This window comes from Nicotiana attenuata, unplaced genomic scaffold (assembly GCF_001879085.1).
Source record: "Nicotiana attenuata strain UT unplaced genomic scaffold, NIATTr2, whole genome shotgun sequence".
In the NCBI taxonomy this organism is placed as follows: Eukaryota; Viridiplantae; Streptophyta; class Magnoliopsida; order Solanales; family Solanaceae; genus Nicotiana; species Nicotiana attenuata.
Window position 1 is genome coordinate 258,497 of NW_017670998.1, and position 26,312 is coordinate 284,808.

The window sequence follows — 26,312 nt, forward strand, 5'->3', positions numbered from 1 at the left end:
CACAACAGGTGGAATAAGGGTGGAGTGATATGGTGAAATAAGGGTGAATTATGATGCAGATATTGCTATATGGTGGGATCGGGTTGCGCGCCGCAACATATGTATATTATTTACTATTGTTGATATTGATATGGTATAAGGGAGGATCTTGTGTTGTCTGGTGCCGCAACAACCTATATGTTTCCATTACTTGAGGTGTGTTGATCTCCAGTATTTTGTTTGAACTATTAAGGAGTGGTAATTCTAGACGACACTAGTTTATTCTTGAGGCTGTGGTTATTATTTCAGACGACTGTTTAAATCCTGTTCAATATTTCTATTTTCTGTCATTATTATATCTATTGCATACAGGTTGTAGTGTAAGTGACCTGCCTTAGCCTCGTCACTACTTCGTCAAGTTTAGGCTCGGCACTTACCAATACATGGGGTCGGTTGTATTGATACTACACTCTGCACTCCTGTGTAGATTTTGGAGTCGGTCCCAGTGGCGTTAATTAGCGTGCCCGGATTGGATAGTTGCAGAGACTTGAGGTACGGCTGCTCAGCGCCCGCAGCTCCTGGAGTCCCCTTTCTCTATCTATTTAGTTGTATATTTTTATTCAGACAACTTTGTATTTATTTCAGACCCTTGTATGTATTACTCTAGAAGCTGGTGCACTTGTGACACCGAGTTTAGGGATTTGTAGCAGATATTTTACAGTTTTAGCTTATCCAGTTATATTTTTTATTATTGCAGTTGAATCAATTCTTCTCCATTAATTAAATTTTAAATTGTTAAAATGGATAAATTGTTCTAACGTTGGCTTTCCTAGCAAGTGAAATGTTAGGCGCCATCATGGTCCCGACGGTGGGAATTCCGAGTCGTGACAGGTATTTGACAAGATAGGTGCAAGATAACTGACTTGGGATCTAATTCTTTAGTTAATTCACTCTATAATACGGTTGACTCTCACGAATTCAACCAATAATTAGATTACACTTGAAGTTAATGTTCCTCTTTATTAGACGTTAATTTTAGTAATTAATTAAATTAAAGCACGGTAAACAATTGCAACAATAAAATGATGGTTACGATCTAAAGGGTAACTTCTCACGAATATTTCCATGTTTTCTAGTTCGATTAAAAATTCAAGGGGCTCTTTCGATTACCTACTTGAATCACGAATTTAAACTAGGGCATAAGATGTGAAGCAATTCAATATAATGCTCCTCTTTTGATTAAGTAAAAATAAGGAATAACTCCACAATACGAAATAAAACTCCATCAAGTAATTCTAACAATTATCAATAATTGACCCCTAATCAAGTTATCAAAACACCATATCTGTTAACACCATAACAGAAATTACTCCATAACAATGGAATATGACATCTCAATAAGATTCAAAAACAAAGAAAACATCGATTCTAATGATTCGATACAAACTCCCGTATTTTACCAAATGCAGGTTGAAATATTGATGAATTCTTGAGTCTTCTTGCCGTGGTTGGTTCTCCAATCTTTCGTAGGTCAAAAGTCCCTCAAAAAATGTGTTTTCAATGTATTTATACCAAGCAGGAACGAACCCGGACTAAACTACACTCTTTGAGCCGATGTGGGAAAACCTGCAAACTTATCACTCATCATGCGTCGCAGGCTGCGTCGCATCAGTGTTTTTTTTACTCAGTTACAAACTCTTTGAACTCCGCAAGTCTGACAGAATTTTCCCTTAGTGCGTCGCTGGTCGCGTCGCAACAATGCTTTTTCTTGTCAGGCCAAAGAAACCCAGTCTCTAAATTTGTCAAACTTTTGATACATAATTTCACTAATGCGTCGCACACTACTAGGCTGAGTGCGTCATAATAGTGCATTTATTCTGGCCCTTGCACTTTCATCCCAAGTTTGTATATAACGCCTGTCCACGAGCCCCGGATGCGATCCCGTTTAATTCTTTAGCTTTTACGTAGACTTCAAAGCTCCAATTTATTCTTTTAACTCGCAATCATTTCCTGCAAGGTATAAAACACGTAATAAGTGCAAATCACTTTTGTTTAAGCTCAAACACACATAAAATGCAGATCACTATTGTTTAGAGTGTAAACTACGGCTAAAACATAGGTTTCTAGCCTACCATCAACATCCCACACTTAGACTATTGCTCATCCTCGAGCAATCAAACTACACTTCACATAGGGATGGCCTTTTCATCCCACAACATCCCTAACACATCATGTCAAGAATATTTAAAATAGACTAAGCGCCATATCATAACATCCTAACCTCAAGACTCGACTCAAAAGCACCACGCATTTTTTCACAACTTGTTCACTTACTCCAATACAGAGGCCAAAGACATTACCTTTCCTTCGCAAATTATGTGCCCTCACACCAAAGATAGAGAGTAGTTCCACACACACTAAAATTCAAGAACAACTAGGAACTCGAGATAGAAAGAATTAACTCACTATCAGATTGTTTGAAAAATAGGACCATTATTAATAAATCGCTTAAAATTTAGAAAAATGCACAAAAACTGCAGTATTTAACTAACTGAAATAGAACGCTAAAAGTTCCCATATTTTATAAAAATCGGAGTAATTATCCATAAATTGTATGAAACTTAAATAATGTGCAAAAATGACATTTTTGAGTAGTTGCAATAAAATGATAAAAATTCTCATGTTTTGTAAAAATAGGAATAACTATCAATAAATTGCATTGATGCTAAATAATGTGTATAAAAATTTTTATCATTTTTTTACAACCCTGTGCAATTTAAATTTTAAATACGGAGGGTCAAAATTGACTGCCAAAAGTCACCGCCATGATCATTCCTCGTTTTTGGCATTTTAGGCATGGGCCCGGTCCGCCGAACTCGAATCACCTGAAAGTTTGCCAAACTATCACAAACTATCTAAGGAGCAATAGTCACCAACTAGCCATGATCGTTTCTCAGTTTTTGGCATTTTATGGCTATACAACTAGAATTCTACTCAATTTCTAGATTTTCGTGTGCTATATATAGCACATACCTTTTGCATGGGCTCGGGCCACCCGATCTGGATCACTTGAAATTTTTTCAGACCATCAAAAATGACCTAAGGAACAATAGTCACTGCCTCTCCATGACCGTTCCTCATTTTTTGGCGTGTTAAGGCCGAAAAACTGGAATTCCACCCGATTCCTAAATTTTTGTATGCTATATCTCACGCCTTCTGTATGAGTCCGGACGCCGGACCCGGATCTCCTATAGTTTGTTGGACCATAAAAATGACTTAAGGACCAATAGTTACTACCTCGGCATGATTGTTCCTCATTTTTTGGTATTTTACAGTGATAAAACTAAAATTTCGCCTGATTCCTAGATTTTCAGGTGCTATAGCCCACACCTTCTGTATGGGCCCGGGCCGATGGACCTATATCGCCTAAAGATTTGTCGGACTGTCAAAAATGATCTAACAGTAGTCATCGCCTTGACATGATGGTTTGTGATGACTCGACTAGTCGTTTTGCTTTCTAGGACCCTGTTCCCCTAATTAAGACTCCCCGTATGTGCCTTTATTATTTGTGACTTGCGGGGATAGTTGGTTTGGGTCAAAATTGGAACACTGTGATCCTTAATAGTGGCCTAAGAAGGCCAAGTTTTAATTGAGTCAACGTTTTGAGTAAATGACCCCTAAATCGTGATTTGACGGTTCTAATAGGTTTGTGTGATGATTTTGGACCTAGGTGTATGTTCGGATCGGCTCTCGGATGACCCGGGAGCATTTCGGCGTTTAATATTGAAAGTTAGCGCATTGAAGGTTTTCAAGTTCTTTAAATTTGGTTTAGAGTAGGTTTTGGTGTTATGAAGGTCCGTTTGGAGTTCCGAGCCTTGGAATAGTTCTGTATGGTGATTTGTGACTAGCACACAAATTTTGGTGTCATTCCGAGTAGTTTATGTATGATTCGGCCCGTTTGGAGTAAGTTGGAAAAACATGAAGTTCATGAATTGATTTGATTTGGTTTTCGAGTACGATTCTTAGTTTTGATGTTGTTTTACGCATTCCGAAGGTTTAAGCAAGTCTGTCTTATGTTTGCGAACTTGTTGGTATGTTTGGACGAGGACACGAGGGCCTCGGGTTCTATTGGGACGATATGCGGAACATGTTTGAACTTGGGGAAATAGCTGAAGGCTATTGGCATCTGGTGCGTTCCTACGGTAGCAATGGCCTTAGGTGCGACACCTAGTTTGCAGAAGCGGAGGTGACCAACCAAGCCTGGCTTCGCAGGTGTGGAGGCCTGGGCGTAGGTGCGCATCAGTAGGCGTGAGATTTTCTCCACAGAAGAGGAAATACTGGGGTTGGCGTGGGATCGTAGGTACGATCAGTTGTTCCGCAGAAGCGGGTCCGCAAAAGCGAGACCCCATTCGCAGAAGCGAAGATAGGTGGCCTGGGCAAGGACCGCAGGTGCGACAATTTTTCCGCAGGTGCGACTATTTTTCTCGCAGGAACGGAAATCATTGGGGGGAGAAGGGCATATTTTAGCCGCTCATTTCTTCATTTCTCTCATTTGCCAATCCTTTTGTATGGGCCCGGGCTTCCAAACATTGTTCCTCTTTTTGGCATTTGAGGGCCACAAAATCAGAATTCCGCCCGATTCCAAGATTTTCTTATGCTATATGCCAATCCTTTTGTATGGGCCCGGGCTTCCAAACCCGTATCACATAAAATTTTGTTGGACCTTCAAAAATGACTTAAGGAACAATAGTCATCGTCTCGCCATGACCGATCCTTATTTTTTGGTGTTTTAGGGCCATAAAACTGGACTTCCACCCGATTTCTAGATTTTCGTTGGCTATAGTACACGAAAATATGAGACTCGGGATGCCGAACCCGTATTGCCTAAAATTATGCTGGATCATCTAAAACTACCTAAGGACCAATAGTCACCACATCGCCTTGACCGTTCCTCGTTTTTTGGCATTTTAGGGCCATAAAACTGGACTTCCTCCCGATTCCCAAATTTTTGTGTGCTATAGTGCACGCCTTCTGCATGCTCCCGAGCTAGCAGACCTGGATTGCCTAAAATTTTGCAGGACCATCAAAGACGACCTAAGGAACAATAGTCACCGCCTCGTGATGATCGTTCATCATTTTTTGGCATTTTAGACCATAAAATTAGAATTTTGCCCGATTCTTCGATTTTCGTGTGCTATAGCCCACACCTTCTGCATGGGCCTAGGCCACCATATCTGGATCGCCTTATATTTTTCCGGACCATAAAAATAGTCATCGCCTCTCTATAACCGTTCCTTGGTTTTTGGCATTTTAGGGCCATAAAATTAAAATTTCGCCCGATTCCCAGATTTTCGTGTGCTATAGCCTCTTCCTTCTATATGGGCCCGGGCCGCCGGACCCATATCGCCTAAAATTTTGTCGGACCATAAAAACGACCTAAGGAACATTAGTCACAGCCTCACCATGACCGTTCCTCCTTTTTGGCGTTTTAGGGTCATAGAATTTTAATTTCGCCTGATTTCCATATTTTCGTGTCCTATAGCCCACGTCTGTTTTATGGGCTCGGGCCGCCGGACCCGGATCACCAAAAATTTTATCGGAACATAAAAAATAACCTAAGGAACAAATATCCATTTCATCGCCATGATTGTTCCTCATTTTTTGGCGTATTAGGGCGATAAGACATAAATTCCACCCGATTCTTAGATTTTCGTATGCTACATACCTTCTTCATGGGCCCGGTCCGCCAGACCTGAATCGTCTAAAAATTTTCCGGACCATCAAAAATAACCTAAGGAAAAATAGTCACCACCTCTCCATGACCGTTCCTCACTTTTTGGTGTTTTAGGGCAATACAACTAGAATTCCGCCTGATTTCAAGATTTTCCTGTGCTATGCCCACGTCTTCTATATGGGCATGGGTGGCCGGACCTGGATCGCCTAAAGATTTGCTGGACCATCAAAAATAACTTAAACAACAATAGTCACTGCCTTGCTATGACCGTTCCTCGGTTTTGGCATTTTAGCGCCACAAAACTGGAATTTTGCCCAATTTCTATATTATTGTGTGCCAGAGCCCACGTCACATGCATGGGCAAGGACAGCAGGACCCGGATTGCTTAAAATTTTTTCGGACCATCAATGATGACCTTAGAAACAATAGTTTGAGTCACCATGACCGTTCCTCATTTTTTGGCGTTTTAGGGCCATAAAACTTGGATTTTCGCCTGATTCCCAAATTTTCATGTGCTATAGCCCACACCTTCGGCATGGCCCGGGCCGCTGGATTCGGATCACCTAAAATTATGTCAAACTATCAAAAACAACCGAAGGAATAATATTCACCTTCTCGCCATGACCGTTCCTCATTTTTGGCGTTTTAGGTCCATAAAAATGGACTTCCGTTCGATTTCCAGATTATCGTACGCTATAGTCCGTGCCTTCTGCATGGGCCTGAGTTGAAGCACCTGGATCGCCTAAAAAAATTTCGGACAATCAAAAATGACCTAAGGAACAATAGTCACCACCTCGGCGTGATCGTTTCTCATTTTTTAGCATTTCAGGGTCATAAAACTAGAATTCCATCTGATTCTCAGATTTTTGTGTGCTAAAGCCCACGCATTCTGCATGTGCCCGGGCCTCTCGACCTGGATCGCCTAAAAGTTTTTGCCGGACCATGAAAAATGACCTAAGGAATAATATTGACCGCCTAGCCAAGACCATTCCTTGTTTTTTGGTGTTTTAGGGCTATAAAATTTGAATACTGCCCGATTTACAGATTTTCGTGTGCTATAGCCTACACCTTCTGCATGGGTCCGGGCCATGGGACCTAGAATGCCTAAAATTTTGCCGGACCGTCAGAAATAACACGAGAAACAATAGTCACCACCTTGCCATGACCGTTCCTCGCTTTTTGGCGTTTTATAGCCATAAAATTCCTCCCGTTTCTCAGATTTTCATGTGCTATAAACCACGCCTTCTGCGTGGCCACGAGCCTCCGGACCCGGATTGTGTAAAATTTTGTCGGACCATCAAAATCGACCTAAAGACAATAGTCAGCATCTCGCCATGACTGTTCATCGGCTTTTAACGTTTTAGGGACATAAATTTGGAAATCCGCCCGATTCCTGGATTTTCGTGCGTTATCGCCCATGCCATATGCATGGGCCCGAGCCGCCGGACCCAAACTGCCTAAAAATTTTCCAGACCATCAAAAACGATCTAAGGAACTATAGTTACCGCCTCGACATGACATTTCCTCGCTTATTTGCATTTTAGGGCCATAAAATTGGAATTCTGCTCGTTTCCCAGATTTTCGTGTGCTATAGCCCACGCCTTTTTCATGAGCTCAGTATGTCAGACCTAAGTAGCCTAAAATTTTGCTGGAACATTAAAGACATCCTAAGGTACAATAGTGTAACAACTCTAACGGTTGTTTTGAGTAATTTAGCCCTGATTACCTAATTTGTGCTTCCACTATGTTATATTATGGTTTCTAGACTTGCCAAGCTGCTTAGTTCCGGGTTCAGGGGTAATTCGAAGTGAAGTAGGACACATAATCCCTAAGTTGAAAGTTTAAGTTGTACGAGTTGACCGTAGTTTGACTTTTGTATAGACAACCTCAGAATGGAGTTTTGATAGTTCCAATAGCTCTGTGTGGTGATTTTAGACTTATGAGCGCAACTGGATGTTGATTTGGAGGTCCGTAGGTTGTTTGGCGAAAGTTGGAAAATGGAATTCGGAAGTTTGATCGGGAGTTGACTTTATTGATATCGGGGTCGGAATCTGATTCCAAAAGTTTAAATAGGTCTGTAATGTGATTTATGATGTGTGTGCAAAATTTTAAGTCAATCGGAGTTGTTTGGTAAGAATCAGCATTAGTTTTAAAATTTAAAAGTTCATAGGTTTGAATTTGGGTTGTCATTTGTAGAATCGAAGTTGTTTAATATGATTTTTTATCCTCGAATAGTTCCTCTATGTGTTCTGGAACTAGTAGGTATATTCGGATGGGGTCTCGAGGACCCCGAGTGCGAAACGGATTGAAACCGAACCAAATTTAGACTTGTTCGATTTCTAAAACTTCCAGCTTCTGGTGTCATCGTAACTACGGAGGGCCTCGCCACAGGTGCCGGCTCGCAAAAGAAAGCTAGAGTTCACAGTTACGAAGCTGGCCATGTCCAGCTGAGGTCGCAGAAGCGCGATGTTATCTGCAGAAGCGGCTTCGCTTCTGCAAAGGAGAGAATCGCAGGAGCGGCAGTGGTCGCAGGTGCGACGCCTTAGCCGCAGGTGCGCATATGCAGATGCGAATAATTTTCTGCAGAAACGGATTGTTTGGACATAAGCGATTTCCGCACCTGCTATGGTTTTTCTGTAGGTGTGGCATCGCAAAATCAACATAATGACCATAGAAGCGGAAGTTCTGGGCAGAAAACGGGGAGCTCGAGGGTTAGTCTTCATAATTCATTTTGGGATTTTGGGAGCTCGATTTGAGGTGAAATTTTGAGGTATTTTCAAGGAAAACACTGGGGTAAGTATTCCTAACTCAATTTTGGTTAAATTACTCGAATCTATTGTTGTTTTTAGCATTTAATTGGTGTTTTAAGTTGCTAAATTGTGAAAACCCCTTAGACTAAATTTGAGGATTAGAGGGTCGAGTTGTGATCAGAATTTAGTAAATTTGGTATGGTTGAACTCATCGTTGAATGGGGGTTCGAATTTTGTAACTTTGTCAATTTCGAGACGCGGGCCCTGCATTGACTTTCCGAGTTGACTTTTTATTTATGTACCAATATCGTAAATTTTATTGTTCGACATAGTTTACAATGGTTATATTTATAGTATGAAATTATTTAGGCTAGATTCGAGCCATTCGGAGTTGGATAATCGAGGAAAAGGCCTACTAGTGGATTGAGTTAACGCGATTTGAGGTAAGTGACTTGTCTAACCTTGTGTGGGAAAATTTCCCTTAGGATTGGTGTTGTTATGATAATTGTGATGTGTAAAAGCCATGTACGCAAGGTGACGAGTGTGTACACGAGCTAAATGTGGAAATTATCGATTTTAAATATATAAATCCCTGTCATGCATTAATTGAGTTATTTTATCATGTCATATTCGTTATCATTAGTCTATTTCACATGTTCTATTTGCCTTACCTTTTAATGCTAATTGCTCTACCTGTTTAGTTGAAGTTTTGTTCCTATATTTTTGTGTTCTTTATTTGATTGTTGAACTCCTTACTTGAATTTGTTAAATTACGAAATATCTGATTGTTGAAATTTGTATTGAGATATAGAGGTCGTGGTTCACATTGAGGCAAAGTGTTGAATTGTGAAATACTATTCTGTTGAGTTTATCTACTTCCAATTATTTTGTTCAGATTTCGTGTACATTGTTGTTGAGTCGTGGGCTCCTTATTGTGGAAAAAATATATAATGTTATTGTTGATTTCTTTGGCAAGTTGTGATATTTAGGCAGTAGAGGTGCGATTTGTGATATGTTGTGATATTTATACGCATGCGGTAGTATAAGGTATGGGTGTTGAAACACATGCAGTGAGATAAGATGGGCTTGATACGCGTGGCTAGTAGGGGAACTACTAGAAGTCATGCGGTGTGATATGGTGTGCTAAAACGCGGGATGCTACTTTGGGAAAAATGATTTTTTAAATAAATGTAAAGGCTCCTGCGATGATATAGGGAATGATTTTGAATATATTTATGATTTGGGACTATGAGACGGTACCTCGGTAGTGACCCTTGTTGATATTTCTCTATTGCTGTACTTGTCTTTGGTTGTTTTGTTTTTCCTTAAAATGTAAATCTTTGTGTACTTCCGTGATGTATTATTTGACTTTATTCTGTGTAGATAAAGTTTTTCCTAATCCTTAATTGTTTCATTTCCATTGTCATTATTATTATATTGTTAAATTGTTCGTCCTGTTTATTATTATTTCCAGTAGGGCCTTGACCTCACCTCGTCACTGCTCTAACGAGGTTAGGCTTGGAACTTACTGGGTACCGTTGTGGTGTACTCTTGCTATGCTACTACATATATTTTTTGCAGACCCAGGTACTTCTTACCAGGCCAGGCATCAGTGAGCTGAGTTCGTACGTGGAGACTTCAAGGTATACATTTAGATGTCCGCTAGCCTCGGAGTCCCCCTCTACCTATATTTCGTCATTTCCCTATCCTTATTAGACTCAAATGTATAGAGATATTCAGTGTCATTTCATAGAGCTCGTGACATGTATTTCGCTGGGTTTTTGCCAAATTGCATATGTATTGAATTTGAGATTCTAAATTACTTTTTTAGTTATTTCTACATGTAGTTACACTTACCTAGTCTTAGAGACTAGGTGCCGTCACGATATCCTACGGAGAAAAATTGGGGTTGTGACAAGTTGGTATCAGAGCTTTAGGTTGATAGGTGTTACGCGCCACAAGCAGGTTTAGTAGAGTCTTGCGGATCGGTACAGAGACGTTTGTACTTATCTTCGGGAGGCTATGAACTATAAAGAAAAGCTTCATTTCTTTGATTCCTTATCGTGCGAATTTTTTTGACTTCGAAATTCTAAATACTTGTCTTTCTATTCTCTCACAGATGGTGAGGACACGCACAACTGGATCTGATAATCAGACACCCGTGCCCCCTGCTAGAGTCGCGAGAGGCCGGGGCTGGGGCAGAGGCAGAGGCCGAGGGCGGCCACGTGGTGCAGTCAGAGCACCCGCACGCGCTGCTACAGAGGAGCCACCAGTAGCTCCAGTTGGAGAGCAGGCACCTGATACGCATGTTACTAACTTGCACTACAGGAGACTCTCGCCCAATTTTTGAGCATGTTTTGCACTCTAGCTTAGGCAGGGTTTATTCCACTTGCTCATGCCACATCCTAGGCCGAGGGAGGAGCGCAGACTCCCACCGCCTGTACCCTAGAGCCACGGGTCCAGGTTGACCATGTCCCAGAGGTCATACTAGAGTAACCTCTTATCCTAATTCAGCCCGAGGTTAGGGAAATAGCTTTTGACGGGGAGCAGCTCAGGCTCGAGCAGTACCAGAAGTACCAGCCTCCTACTTTCAGTGATTTCGCATCAGAGGATGCCTAAGGTTTTCTTGAGGAGTGCCATCGTATCCTCCGTATTGTGAAGTCTAGTGGGGTTGCTTTAACAAAGTTCCAACTTAAGGGAGCGACTTGTCAGTGGTGGCGAGCGTGTGAGTTGAGTAGTCCGGCCGAGGCAACTTCACTCACTTGGTCTCAGCTTTCAGATATATTCTTGAGGGAGTTTGTTCCATAGAGTCTCAGGGATGCATGGCGCGCAGAGTTTGAGTAGTTGTGCTAGGGACCTATGACTGTATCAGAGTATGCAGTTTGGTTTATAGTGTAAGAGAAGGGGTTTGTCAATTTATCGAGGGGCTCAACCCTAGTATCAAATTCAGCATGTCCCGAGAGTTAGAGATAGGCATCACATACATGCAGGCAGTGGCGATAGCCAGGAGATTGGAGGGAATGTGGGCCCGGGAGAGAGAGCAGAGGGAGACCAAGAGGCCTTGAGATTCTGGCACATATAATAGTGTCCGTGCCCCACTTGCAGCCCATCATGGTAGAGGCTATGTGAGTCGTCCTATTCATTTAGTACTTCCAGCTTCCACCAGAATTTCGGCAACTCCCAAACCTCTAGTTCCCTATTATGCACCACCATTGTGTAGTGTACCTCCTGCACGGAGTGCTTTCAGCGGTCAGTCCAGCCGATCAAGCTCGGGCCAGTCCCAGCAGCCATGTCCTCCAAGGGCTTATTTTGAATGTGGTGACACTCGTCATATGGTGAAAAATTGCCGCAGACTTAGGAGGGGTGCACCTCCAAAAATTACTCAGGCTCCACTTATTCCACAAGGCCCTCAAGCTTCTCAAGCCATGGTTATCGCTCCAGTTTCCACTCCACTTGCACAACTAGCTCGAGGTGGAGGTTGGGCAGGTAGAGGCCGCCATAGAGAGGGAGGCCAGGCCAGATATTATGCTCTTCCTTCTAGGACTGAGGCAGTTGCATCTGACTCAGTTATCATAGGTATTGTACCGGTTTGCCGTAGAGATGCATCAATATTATTTGATACATGCTCGACCTATTACTATGTATCATCTTATTTTGCTCCATATTTGGGTATATCCTGTGATTCTCTAAGTTCTCCTATCTATGTGTCCATGCCAACGGCGATTTAGTTGTTATTGACACGTGTGTATCGGTCATGTTTAATTGTTCTTAGTGTTTTTGAGACCAGAGCCGATCTATTACTACTCAGTGTGCTAAATTTTGATATTATTTTGTGCATGGACTAGTTGTCGCCCTAACATGCTTTTCTCAATTGTCATGCTAAAACTGTGATGCTGGCTATGACAGGTTTACCACGAATAGAGTGGAGAGGTGTTTTATATTATGTTCCTAGCAGGGTTATCTCATTTATAAAGGCTCAGCGTATGGTTGAAAAAGGCTATAATGCTTATCTAGCCTTCGTAAGAGATGTTAGTGTTTATACTCTTAGCGTGGAGTCAGTTCTGATAGTGAGGGATTTTCCAAATGTATTTCAAGCGGATCTTCCGGGCATGTCTCCCGACAGAGATATCAATTTTGGTATTGATTAGTTACTGGGCACTCAACCCATTTCTATTCCACCGTGTCATATGGTCCCAACATAATTGAAAGAGTTAAAAGAGCAGTTGCAAAAGTTACATGATAAGGGTTTCATTCGACCTAGTATGTCACCTTAGGGTGCACCAGTCTTTGTGAAGAAGAAGGATAGTTATATGCGCATGTGCATTGATTATTGACAGTTGAACAAGGTTATAGTGAAAAACAAGTATCCATTGCCACGTATTGATGACCTATTTGATCAGCTACATGGTGTCAGAGTGTTCTCAAAGATTGACTTGCATTCAGGATATCATTCAGTTGAAGATTTCGGAGCCAGATATCTCGAAGGCTGCCTTCAGGACTCTGTATGGTCATTACGAGTTCCTTGTGATGTCATTTGGGCTGACCAACGCCCTAGCAACATTCATGCACTTGATGAACAGTGTATTTTAGCCCTATCTGGACTCATTCGTCATTGTGTTTATTGACGACTTTCTGTGTACTGCCGTAGCTGGGAGGATCATAAGCAGCACCTGAGGACTGTGCTTCAGACCTTGAGAGAAAAGAAGTTGTATGCAAAATTTACAAAGTGTGAATTCTAGCTTGATTCGGTGGGATTTTTGGGTCATATAGTGTCGAGTGAGGGGATCTAGGTAGATCTAAAGAAAATTGAAGCAGTGCATAGTTGGCCCAGACCATCATCAGCTACTGAGATCCGGAGTTTCCTTGGTTTGGCAGGGTATTATCGCTGATTCATAGAGGATTTCTCATCTATTGCTGCACCTATGACAAGATTGACCCAAAAGGGTGCTCCGTTCAGGTGGAACGAGGAGTAGGAGGAGAACAAAAGCTCAAGACAACTTTAACTACAGCCCCAATGTTGGTATTACCTACAGGTTCAGGGTCTTATATTGTGTATTGTGATGTGTCGCATATTGGTCTCGGCGCGCTATTGATGCAAGACGGTAGGGTGATTGCCTATGCGTCTAGACAGTTAAGGTACATGAGAAAAATTATCCTTTCCACGACCTTATGTTAGCAGGTACTGTTCTTGCCTTGAAGATTTTGCGGCACTATTTGTATGGTGTTCCTTGTGAGATCTACGACCAACAGAGTCTATAGCATCTGTTCAAATAGAAAAATCTTAATCTGCAGCAGCGGAGGTGGTTAGAGTTACTTAAGGACTATGATATCACCATCCTATATCATCCCGGAAAGGATAATGTGGTGGTTGATGCCTTGAGTAGAAAGACGGAGAGTTTGGGCAGTTTAGCATATCTACCGGTAGCTAAGAGGCCATTAGCATTAGAGGTTCAAGCCTTATCCAACTAGTTTATTAGATTGGATGTGTCGGAACCCAGTCGAGTTCTTGCTTGTGTGGTTTCTAGGTCTTCTCTATATGACAGCATCAGAGAGCGTCAGTATGATGTCTACTTGTCCTTAAGGACACGGTTCAGTACGGTGATGCCAAGAAGTCACTTTTAGAGATGACAGTGTGTTACGGATGTAGGGTAGGCTATGTGTACCCAATATTGATGGTACACAGTTTGTGGTACTACATTCATCCGGGTGCCACAAAGATGTATCAGGGCATGAGGTTGCACTACTGGTGGAGGAGAATGAAGAAGGACATAGTGGAGTATGTAGCTCGGTGCCAAAATTGGCAGCAGGTGAAGTGTGAGCATTAGCAACCAGGTGGATTGCTTCAGAAGCTAGAGATTTTGGAGTGGAAATGGCAGTAGATTACTATGGATTTCGTTGTTGGGCTCCCATGGACTCAGAGGAAATTCGATGCAATATGTGTGATTGTGGATAGGTTGACCAAGTTGGCTCATTTCATTCCAGTGGTGGCTACTTATTCCTCAGAGCAGCTAGCTAAGGTTTAAATTTGTAAGATTGTCAGACTACATGGCGTGCCGGTATCCATCGTCTCTGATCGGGGTATGCAGTTTACATCGCAGTTTTGGAGGGTTGTACAGCATGAGTTAGGCACACGGGAGCTGAGTATAGCATTTCACCCTCAGATGGACGGACAGTCCGAGCGAACTATTCATATATTGAAGGATATGTTTCATTTGTGGGTGATGGAGTTTAAGGGTTCTTGGGATCAGTTCTTGTCGCTTCTAGAGTTTGCCTACAATAACAGCTACCAGTCGAGCATTCAGATGGCCCCATATGAGGCCTTATATGGGAGGCATTGTCGGTCTCCGGTGGGTTAGTTTGAGTCAGGTGAGGCTAGGCTATTGGGTACAGACATGGTTCAGGATGCTCTGAAATATGTTAAATTGATTCAGGATCGACTCCGGCCCAATCTAGACAAAAGAGTTACGGATCGGAAGGTTCGCAACGTTGCATTTATTGTTGGGGAGCGGGTCTTGCTTCAGGTTTCGCCCATGAAGGGTGTTATGAGGTTCGGAAGGAAGGGCAAGTTGAGCCCTAGGTATATCGGATCTTTTGAGATACTTGAGAGGATTGGAGAGGTGGCCTATAAGCTTGTAGTACCACCAAGTCTAGTTGTAGTTCATTCGGTGTTCTATGTTTCTAAGCTCCAGAAGTATCACGGTAATCCGTCTCATGCGTTGAACTTCAGTTCAGTCCAGTTAGATAAGGATTTGTCTTATGTTGAGGAGCCTATGGTTATTTTGGACAAGCAGGTTCGAAAGTTGAGGTCGAAGAATATTGCTTCAGTAAAGGTTCAATGGAGGTATCAATCAGTCGAGGAGGCGGCGTGGGAGACCGAGCATGATATTCTTAGATGTTATCCTCATCTTTTCACCACTCCAAGTATGTCTATATACTCGTTCGAGAACGAATTTTTGTTTTAAGAGGGGGAGAATGTAATGACACGGCCGGTCGTTTTGAGTAATTTAGCTCTGATTCCCTGATTAATGCTTCCTCTATATTATATTGTGGTTTTGGGACTTGCAGGGGTGCTTAGTTTCGGGTTCGAGGGAAATTAGGAGTGAAATAGGACACATAGTCCCTAAGTAGAAAGTTTAAGTTATACGAGTTGATCATAGTTTGAATTTTGTGTAGACGACTTCGGAATGGAGTTTTAATGGTTCCAATAGCTCTGTATGGTAATTTTAGTCTTAGAAGCGCGATCAGATGTTGATTTAGAGGTTTGTAGGTCATTTTGGCGTGAATTGGCAAAAGTTAGAAAATGCAATTTGGAAGTTTGACCGGGAGTTGAATTGATATCAGGGTCGGAATCTGATTCCTGAAGTTGGAATAGGTTTGTAATGTCATTTATGACATGCTTGCAAAATTTGAAGTCAATCGAAGTTTCTTGGTAAGAATCGACATTAGTTTTGAAATTTGAAAGTTCATAGTTCATAGGATTGAATTTGGGTTGCGATTCGTAGGATCGATATTGTTTAATGTATTTTTTTTTGGCCTCGAGTAGGTCCGCTATGTGTTCTGGAACTATTTGGTATATTCGAACAGGGTTCCGTGGACCCTGAGTACTAAATGGATTGAAACCAGATCAAATTTGGACTTGTTGGATTTCTGAAATTTCCAGCTTCTGGTGTTATCGCACCTGTGGAGGGCCTGGCCGCAGGTGCGTGCTCGCAAAATCCAACTGGATTTCGTAGGTGCGAATCTGTCCATGTCCAGATGAGGTCGCAGAAGCGGGAAGCTATCCACAGAAGTGGCTTCGCTTATGCGAAGGAGAGAATCGTAGGAGCGACGCCTTAGCCGCAGGTGCGCATGCATATGCAAATAATTTTCCGCAGAAGCAGATTGTATGAACTTAAGTGATTTCACACCTGCGATGGTTTTTCCGCAGGTGCAGCGGTGCAGAAGCGACATAATGACCGCATAAGTGGAAGTTCTGGGCAGAAAAGGGGGGGGGGGGTTCGAGGGTTAGTCTTCATAATTCATTTTGGGATTTTGGGAGCTCGGTTTGAGGCGAAATTTTGAGGGATTTTCCAGGAAAACATTGGGGTAAGATTTCCTAACTCATTTTTTGTTAAATTACTCGAATCTATTGTTGCTTTTAGCATTTAATTGGTGTTTTAAGTTAGAAAATTGTGAAAACCCCTTAGAATAATTTTGAAGATTTGAGGGGCGAGTTGTGATCGGAATTTAGTAGTTTTGGTATAGTTGGTATCGTCATTGAATTGGGGTTCGGATTTCGTACCTTTGTAAATTCCGAGACGCGGGCCCCGCATTGACTTTTCGAGTTGACTTTTTATTTCTGAGTTGGATAATCGAGGAAAAGGCCTACTAGTTAACGTGATTTGAGGTAAGTGACTTGTCTAACCTTGTGTGGGGGAAATTCTCCTTAGGATTGTTGCTGCTATGATAATTGTGATTAGTAAAAATCGTGTATGCAAGGTGATGAGTGTGTACACGGGCTAAATGTGAAAATTAACGGTTATAAATATGTAACTACCTCTCATGCATTAATTTAGTTATTTCATCATGTCATATTCATTAACACTAGTCTATTTTGACATGTTCTATTTGCCTTAACTTTCTTGCCAATTGCTCTACCTATTTAGTTGAAGTTTTGTTCCCTTATTTCTGTGTTCTTTATTTGACTATTGAAATACTTACTTGAATTTGTTAAATTACGAAATATTTGATTGCTTAAGTTTGTATTGATATATAAAGGTCGTGGTTCACATTGAGGCAAAGAGTTGAACAGTGAAATACTATTCTATTGAGTTTATTTACTTCCAGTTATTTTGTTGATATTTCGTTTACATTGTTGTTGAGTCGTGGCCTCCTCATTGTGGAAAAAATACTAATGTTATTACTGATTTCTTTTGCAAGTTGTGATATTTGGGCACTTGAGGTGCGATTTGTGATGTGTTGTTATATTGATACACATGCGGTGGTACAAGATCTGGGTGTTGAAACGCCTGCAGTGAGATAAGGTGGGCTTCATACGCGTGGCTAGCAGGGGAACTACTAGAAGTCATGCGGTGTGATAAGGTGTGGGTAATGTGCGGGATTCTATTTTGGGAAAAATAATTTTTAAAACAAAATGTAAAGGCTCCCACGGTGATATATGAAAAGATTGTGAATTTGTTTGTGATTTGGGACTAAGAGGCGGTACCTTGGTAGTGACCCTTGTTGATATTTCTCTATTGTTGCACTTGTTTTTGGTTGTTTTGTTTTTCCTTACATGTAAATCCTTGTGTACTTCCGTGATGTATTTTTATTTGACTTTATTCTGTATAGCTAAATTTTTGCATAATCCTTACTTGTTTCATTTCCATTGTCATTATTATTATATTATTAAATTTTTCGTCCTGTTTATTATTATTTTCAGTTGGGCCTTGACCTGACCTCGTCACTACTTGGCACTTACTGGGTACCGATATGGTGTACTGATGCTATGCTTCTGCACATCTTTTGTGCAAACCCAGGTAGATCCTACCAGGCCAGGCCTCAGTGAGCTGCATCCGTACATGGAGACTTCAAGGTATACATGTAGACGTCCGCAGGCCTTGGAGTCCCCATCTACCTATATTACGTCATTTCCTTATCCTTATTAGACTCTGATGTATAGAGATATTCAGTGTCATTTTATAGAGCTTATGACTTGTATTTCGCTGGGTTTTGGGCAAATTGCATATGTATTGAGTTTGAGATTTTAAATTACTAGTTCAGTTATTTCCGCATGTTGTTAGGCTTACCTAGTCTTAGAGACTAGATACCGTCACGATATCCTACGGAAGAAAATATAGGTCGTGACAAATAGTCACCGCCTCTCCATAAGCGGTCCTCGTTTTTTTTGCATTTTATGTCCACAAAACTGAAATTTCGCCCGTTTCTCAGATTTTCGTGTGCCTTCTGCATGGGCCCAGTCCGCCATACTTGGGTCACCTAAAATACTTCTGGACCATAAAAATGATCTAAGGAACAATAATCACCTCCCCTCCATGATCGTTCCATATTTTTTGGCATTTTAGGGCCATAAAACTTGAATTCTGCCTGATTCCCAGATTTTTGTGTGCTATAGGGATACATTACCTTCTGTAAGGTATGTAAGTGAAAGTAATTGGTTCTTGCTTCCAATCATATGCTTTGAGCAACCACTATCCATGTACCATATTTGACTGCTTTCCTTCACTTGGACCTGCAAAAGGAAATCAAGGGTTAGTTTTAGGAACCCAAACTAGTTTGGGTCCCTTTCTATAGGCAAAAGGATAAATAAAATTCTTTTTAGCCCAACTTGATAGCCTATGTTTCCTTACAATTTTTTTTGTTCCTTTGACTTGCCTTTTATTTTGCTACATATTCACTTCTATAGTGCCTAGTGTTACCACAGTGAGTGCAAATCTTATTCTTATGAAGTGTTAGGTACTTATTTTTGGGATCGCATTTGGGTGCAGAGTTTCCAAAGGCAAGTCCTTTTCTATTGCTATTGTGGTGTTCTGGTATCCATGAAAGTGCATCGGAGGACCTGTTCCATTTACATGTTCTATCAAGTTCATTTTTTACCTTTGCCAAGTCTTCTTTCAGAAACCATACCTTTTCATCCTTTTTGTATAGCCCATATTTAACCTTCCTTAAGTCATCCTCTAGTTTGAGTTGTCCATCCCTAGCTTTCCTTTACCTGTTCCTAACTACAACTTTAGATTTTTAGATCTAAGTACTAAAACAGGCGTATCAAGTGCATGAACCTGGTTCTTCAAAACAATATTTTCCTTTACAGTTTTACAAGCTTTTATTTCCACGCTTTTGCATTCTGCTTTTAAAAAGTTGCACTCTTTTGACAGATGTTCTTTTTCAGAACTCATATTCTTAGATTCATCAATTAAAGTTAGCAACAATTCTGATAGTCTATCTTTAGAAAGAAATTTAATTTTATCCTTTAGGTCCAGAAAACTTATCTCAGATTCTTCATCAGGTTCATCTTCAGATTCTTGAATTGCTATAAGAGCTTGTTCAACATCATCATCATAATCAATGTCCTCATCTCAACTATCTTCCCAAGCAGCAACCATTGCTTTGGATGGCCCTTTGTTGTATTTCATCTTATCATGAACATGTTCCTTCTTTCTGTTTCTTCTTTTAGATTTCTCTTTCTTCCACTCGACTTCCCACATATGACAATTCTTGATCATGTGGTTCTTTTTACCACATTTGAAGTATCTATCAGTCATCTGAAAGTGATCTCTTCTCCTCTCCTTACATAAAGAATAGCAGTGATCATTGGATAGTGGTAACCTAGTGGTGGATTGCTCTTTACAGTTTTCAGGTAAGGCACTCATCTTAATCTTTTCCTAAGGTGTTAGCCACTTCAAGGATAACCTGCTCTGATACCAATTGATATTTTATACTTCAATACCACATAATACATGGGGAGGGGATGGTTTGTGTGGTGCCTAATTTTTGCATGCACGGGATTATAGAATGACCTGGTTCTTCTGTGCATTCATACACTACAGTTAGAAAATAAATACTTAAGAAAGTAAAGAAGACAGGGATTTTTACGTGGAAAATACCCGACGAAAAAGATGGAAAAAAATACGACCTACTACCCAGTAGAATTTTTTCCCAAATACTTCACTACAACTCTGAGCCAACAACAAAGTTTACAACCTTTTGCAAACCTAAGGATTAACTCTAACCCTTGTAACAACCAGCCACATGTTGTTGCAACTACTTCAAGTTAACTCTAACTTGAAAGATACAACTCGAGTTTACAACCTCTTACAAACCTAAGGATTAACTCTAACCCTTATAGCAACACGCCACAGGCTGTTGCGACTACTTCAAGTTAACTCTAACTTAAATGATACAACTCAGGTACCTAGTACAATTTACTTCTAGAAAGATGAAAGGTACAACTCAAAATGCCTACTACACTTTGAACTAGAAATAAAGAAAGACACATAAAACTCTTTCTAGAACTAGTTCTTCAATCTGGTTCGTGTAGCTTTGGGGTCGCACTCTTGAATCGCACAGGAATTGCTTGTAAAATGCCTTGTTAATTTGCTCTCAACTCTTGCTTAACTTCAGTGTGTGTGTGTCACCTGTAAAAGAGAACACAACTGATAAATATAGAGTTAGTAGGATTAGGATTAACTAGAAACCTGATGCTTTACTCTTCCTTGGTGGAAGAGTTCTAGTTAACTTTAATGTATAAGTCTTTCCTTATCTAGGATAAAGTTCTTTTCAAGTAAGGAGTCCTGCTCCTTATCAATTGTGCAACCATTTTTGTTCAAGGAATATCAGGAATAACCACTTATGCTTATCCCTTGCACGTGCATGACTTTAAATTGAATCTAACTATGACCTGTGTACACTATCCATGGACCTAGTTCATGCATGTATTCCTTTGCGATTCATCCAAACCAAAACCACTCAAGTCAATCGTTGAATAGCGTCACATGAAATGGGACATCATGGGACGGAGGGAGTAGCATTTATGTACAGAAAGTCTTCTTTTACGGTGCATATTAATCCTACATGTTGTTGATCTAACATTAATTTATATATGGTGTGTATAATTATATTATTTAGCTAGGGATGTGATGGGGTATTCTTCTAAATTCCCAAGGAGAAAGAAATTCACCACCACCAAATGCAAGCTCAATAAGTGGGGTTTTTAGTAATAATTCGAGCTAAACAAAGGATCAAAGATTGATGCGCTGGCACAGCTGTCTCTTATGCAGATATTCTATCCATTGTTGCCCGTGACGTTGTGGACCTTGTAAGTTAATTTATTTACATTTCATTTACATATATATGCATGATGATCATCGGACCTAACTTTCGAATGGCATATATAGCTTCGAACAATGGCAGCAGTCGTACTATTTCCCATCAGCACATTATGGAGAAAAGTAGCCCTTGTCCCCTATTCAATTCGTCGAAATAAACCTTGTAGAAATCTCAGGGAGTTGAATCTAATTGTACCTTGTTGGTATTATTATTGTTGGGACAAGTACAACCTAAGGTAGCTCATCTCACTAGGTTAGCATTGTTGCTGTCGTATAGGGTCGTGCACCTGACGAAGCCTAACGTATATGCCCTAACCAACGCTACTATTTCCCTGATTGTCATGCCTTTTTCTCTGAATTTCCTTATTTGGGTGTTGAGATTGTCGAATGGAACTAGAATTTTGTTTTGAAGTACAAGGGAGGGGTGAATTGCCTATTTAAAAACTTATTATAAGTAGTTGACTAGTTTACCAATTAGTCGACTAGAAATAAGAGCAGGATGATAGTAAATGCAGAAATAAAATGCAAGAAATAAAGACACCAGAATATTATACTGGTTCGGATTCAATGTGAATCTCAATCCAGTTCTCTTGGGTTTCAAGGGTGTTCTCCTTCATTGATCGAAGTTTCTTGAGTACAGAATGGTTGATGTAGCTTTACACCAACAGCTTAATCTCTAAGTCTCTTTTCTCTTCTTGATACAATGCATCACAAGTGTTTTTCTTTTTTTCTTCTCTTACTAATTACACAGCAGATCTATAAGAGCTACAATGTTTGTTTAGAGTAGAAAAAAAGGAGTGAAAATGGCTTGTTAAAATTATATTATGTTCTAGTTCGGAACACATGTATATATGCATTCCATGAGGCCTTCTTGACTCTTGAATGACGTGAATCTTGAGAGATTGCAAACCCAAGGGAGTTGATCCTTGAAAGGAATCATAGATTGATTCTTTCCGAGAATAAAGTCAAGTTTCCGTTGATCTTCCTTGATTTATGGCCTTGACAAGCTTTCCATCCGCTAGGCATATCTTTTTGTTACTTGAGGCATATCCGCTGGATCCCTTGATTTCTGGCTTCATTGATTTTCAGTGCATCCTTTTGAGATCTCGTTTCCCTTTAATTTGGGACCTTCCATTAATAGCTTCCGTCAATCACTGATTGATTCTTTTTTTGGATCTTCGTTCCTTCCAGTAATAGTTTCCGTTAATCATTGATTGATTCTTCTTCTGGATCTCCGCTGCTTCTTCATTTTCCATCGCTAATGATTGATTCTTTTCCCCGTTAATAGATTATTTCCTTAATCTATTCTTGAGTGGTATTGTTTCTTGAATCCTTTAATAGATTCCTTGTGATCCTGCACCAAGTGTTATATATTGTATTTCATCATTGAAACTTATAGTTAATAATCTCCCCTTCTTGATGATGACAAAAAGAATATATATAAACAACAACTGACTTCCCTATAGTCGACTCCCCCTCAAACATTAGTCGAATCTGCATCTGCATAGTTAGTCGTCTCCCCCTCAAAATGAAATGAACAGTTGACTTCCCTATAGTCGACTCCCCCTCAATGGGTGCTACTGTAATATACTTCAGTCGACTCCTACAATGTACACTTCTTTCTCCCCCTTTTTGACATCAGCAAAGAGGGGATATACATATATAGTAACTAAAGCAAATAGTGTAAAGGCAATTATATCCTAGGCAAACATTATAGACATTATAGAAAATATTATAGGCATGCAGAGTTTAGCAAAAATAAAGAACAGTATCCAGCAACTGGTTATCCAGTCCAAAATAGCAAAACATAAAAAAAAACATTATTTGAAACTTCCATAACTAGCGATGCAAAAAGTAAGTAAGAGTGTTCCAAATCACCTCCTTCAGACGTTCAAAAATGGCATTGGCTAAAACTGTCACCCCATCAATCATGTCATGTACTTCCTTGAACACTTTGATTGCATTTTCTCCAAGTTTAAGAATTCTAACCCTCATCTTTAAAACATCGGACCCAGTCTCCTTGGAGATTAGATGGATGTTCCCAACAGTGGATTGAGTTGTAGCAAGAATGTCCTTGATGATGGTCAACTTGTTGTCAATGGTAGTCACTTTCTCAACAAGATCAGGATCACTTAAGCTATGATGGAAAACAAGGGCTTTGGTCTTGGGATCATGTTGAACTTTCTTGACTTCACCTTCCTGTTTCATCACCCAGGAACCCTTCGCACACACATAGCCCATACTGGCAAAAACTCTAGAATTGTAGAGTTTTGAAACAGAGACAAAAGGATATTCTGAGATAGAGATGTTGTGGGCTTCCAAAATGTGAGTGATAGCCATACCATAGGGCAAACTGGTGGGATCCTTAGCACTCTCAATCACGAAATTTATGACCCAAGAGGAAAGTTTAACCTTGAGTTTGGTCACAAAACAGTAAACAAGAAAGGTATCTCGTTGAGAGAAGGTGGAGAATGATCCAGTACGAGGAAGGATACTGGTTGCAACAATGTGGGCCAGAACTCGGGTTTCAAAACTAATAACAGTAGGACCTAATTGGTTAGGAAGGCCAAGTTTTCTTGAAAAGCATAGGAAAACCGGATCAGTTACACTGAAAAATTGAGTCAAACATGGCACAATCAAGGACAATGTGTTTACCTAAACTAGGGATTCCAACTTGTCAGGCTTGCTAGAGCGAAGATTTGCATAAAACATTCTCACTAAAGTTTCATAGACCTTAGGAGGGGGTACAGAGAGAAATTTCAACAATCCTTGAAAAACAAACAGATCATTTAACTTACAATTGAGGGCCTCCATATCATCAAGGTCGACTACTCTGCCATAAGCAATAGGCTTGTCTTTCAGAGCAACAAAGAAACCCCTATTTGGGGTATCCCAGAAATTGAGGTCGGATTCTAGAGAACTTGAGAGGTCTATTTTGGATTTCTTGGGGGTAAGAGATTCATGGAGGTCTTTGATCTTGTCCAAGTCACACCACTATTTGAGGTTGTGAAACGGTCGGTGCAATAGTAATACCCAACAGAGAGCCGGGGTCGAATTCCACAAGGAGCTATATGAATGGGATTTAGAGGTATATATTAGGGTGAATGAGCTTGAACTATCTTAAATTACACTTCCACAAAATTGGTTCATTCTAGGTCTAGTTTAAACTAAGATTGCAAGATAAATAACTGAAACTTATTTTTGTTGTTGTTTTCAAATAATGTAAAAAGCCTAGGGCTATGACCTTCACCTAGGTGTTTGCCTAACGGTTTGTAAACTTAAAGCATATTTTGTTTGTCGGGGTGTATAATAGCTATCAACACTCAAGTACTCACTCAATACCTCTCGGTAAGGGAGTGATTTTGCCCAATTTGGCTTTCTCAAGTCCAAATGGGTACTGAACAAAACAGTTGATAAAATGCTCAAGTCGGGTTTTACTATCTCAAGGTTCAACCCTTTAATTGGGACTATCAATCTCTTGATTTTGTCCCACTTTCTTGTTAGCCAAGTTTTCCTAGACTAACTATCTTTTTCTCAAGAAGAGACCAAGTCAAATAGGCATGAAAAAATGTTTGCAACCATTAATTCTACAATTAAAAGCAGGAACAAGGCTAAATAATAAACACCCAACCTTAAACAAGCCATAAATCAAACACCCATTAGGTTTACACTCTAGGGTTAGGTCACAACCCTAGTGAGAATCTAGCTACTCATAATGGGTATAGAAGAAAGAAAGGAAGAAAAGATAATAAAACTCATATTGAAAGCTTAAAATATAAAAATCCAATATTGAATCACCAAAATAAGCTAAAGTTGCCTAAAGAAGCAAGAAGAAACAGCTACAGCACTTTGAATATTCAAAACTTAGCACTTGGATATTCAAAACTTGACCTAATTTCGTGAAACTATTTTATTTATATAAAGCTAGAATATTCGGACAAAAATGTCCTTTTGGAGGTTCTGCGGCCGCACAATTTCATGTATGGTCCGCACTTCGATTTATTCTTGGCCTGAGTTGAATCTGCGGCCGCACAATTCTGAAATACGGCCGGATCTCTCACATTCTACGGTCCGCATATTTCTTGGTGTGGTCGCGTAGGCCTCTTCTGCGGACCGCACATTTCTGAGTGTGGCCGCCTAGCTGACTTCTGCGGCCGCACAATAATTGTGCGGTCCGCATTTCCTTTAATCCTGAAATGATAACTCTCTGAACTTCTGCTCTTTGTTAGCTTCTGCGGCCGCACTTTACACTAGGACTCTAATATATTTTCCTTCACATTCTACGGCCGTAGATGGAAATCTGCGGTCCGCACATGAGCTTTTGTGCCTAATTTTGTCATTGAGTTCAGATCACTCCTTCTTGAGTTGGATTTCATCTTAGTGGCTCATTTTCCAATACTCCTAAAATTAAGCATATTTCATCAATTTACGGGAATACAATTGAACACGTTTGGACTAAAACGAAAGCTAAAAGTTGCTAATAAGTAGTCAAAATCTCCACTTATCAACTCCCCCTAAGTTTTTTCTTGTCCTCAAGCAAATAAGGTAATTCCCACCTCCACAAGTTAAGAGCTATTCCATCTAATCTAAGGTGCATCAATCACACATCAATTGGGACCAACATTTATGAATTATCAACAAGACAATGATTTGAATTTTTAAGCATAAATAGTTCTAATGTGACACTTGAGCATCAAGTGTTGAATTTTATCATCAAGGAAGCTCTCTCTTTCATGTAGATCACTGTAGATCCCAAACTCCTCCTCGTCTACTCTCCGTTAGCATATCTCACTTAAGAATGTAGCATTCAATTCAAAGATTTGTGAAAAGTTTGCTCATCTCTCTCAAAAGAATGTCACAAGTACGGCTCTAAGTACCATATGCTTGCTCCTCATGTAAATCACCATTAATCTATGTTCATTCGGCTTGAAATCACATAGGGCTTTTTCGGAATGTAATGAAGGCTTTTGGACTAAGGTTGGATATATTGTAATAGAACGGGTTCATCTTTCCTTAAGCACTCCA

At 40.4% G+C, this 26,312-nt stretch overlaps 1 pseudogene; it reads right to left on the reverse strand.

The window, feature by feature from the left end:
- Positions 1-21,298: 21,298 nt before the first annotated feature.
- Positions 21,299-26,312, reverse strand: part of LOC109205124 — a 35,679-nt pseudogene continuing 30,665 nt past the window's right edge.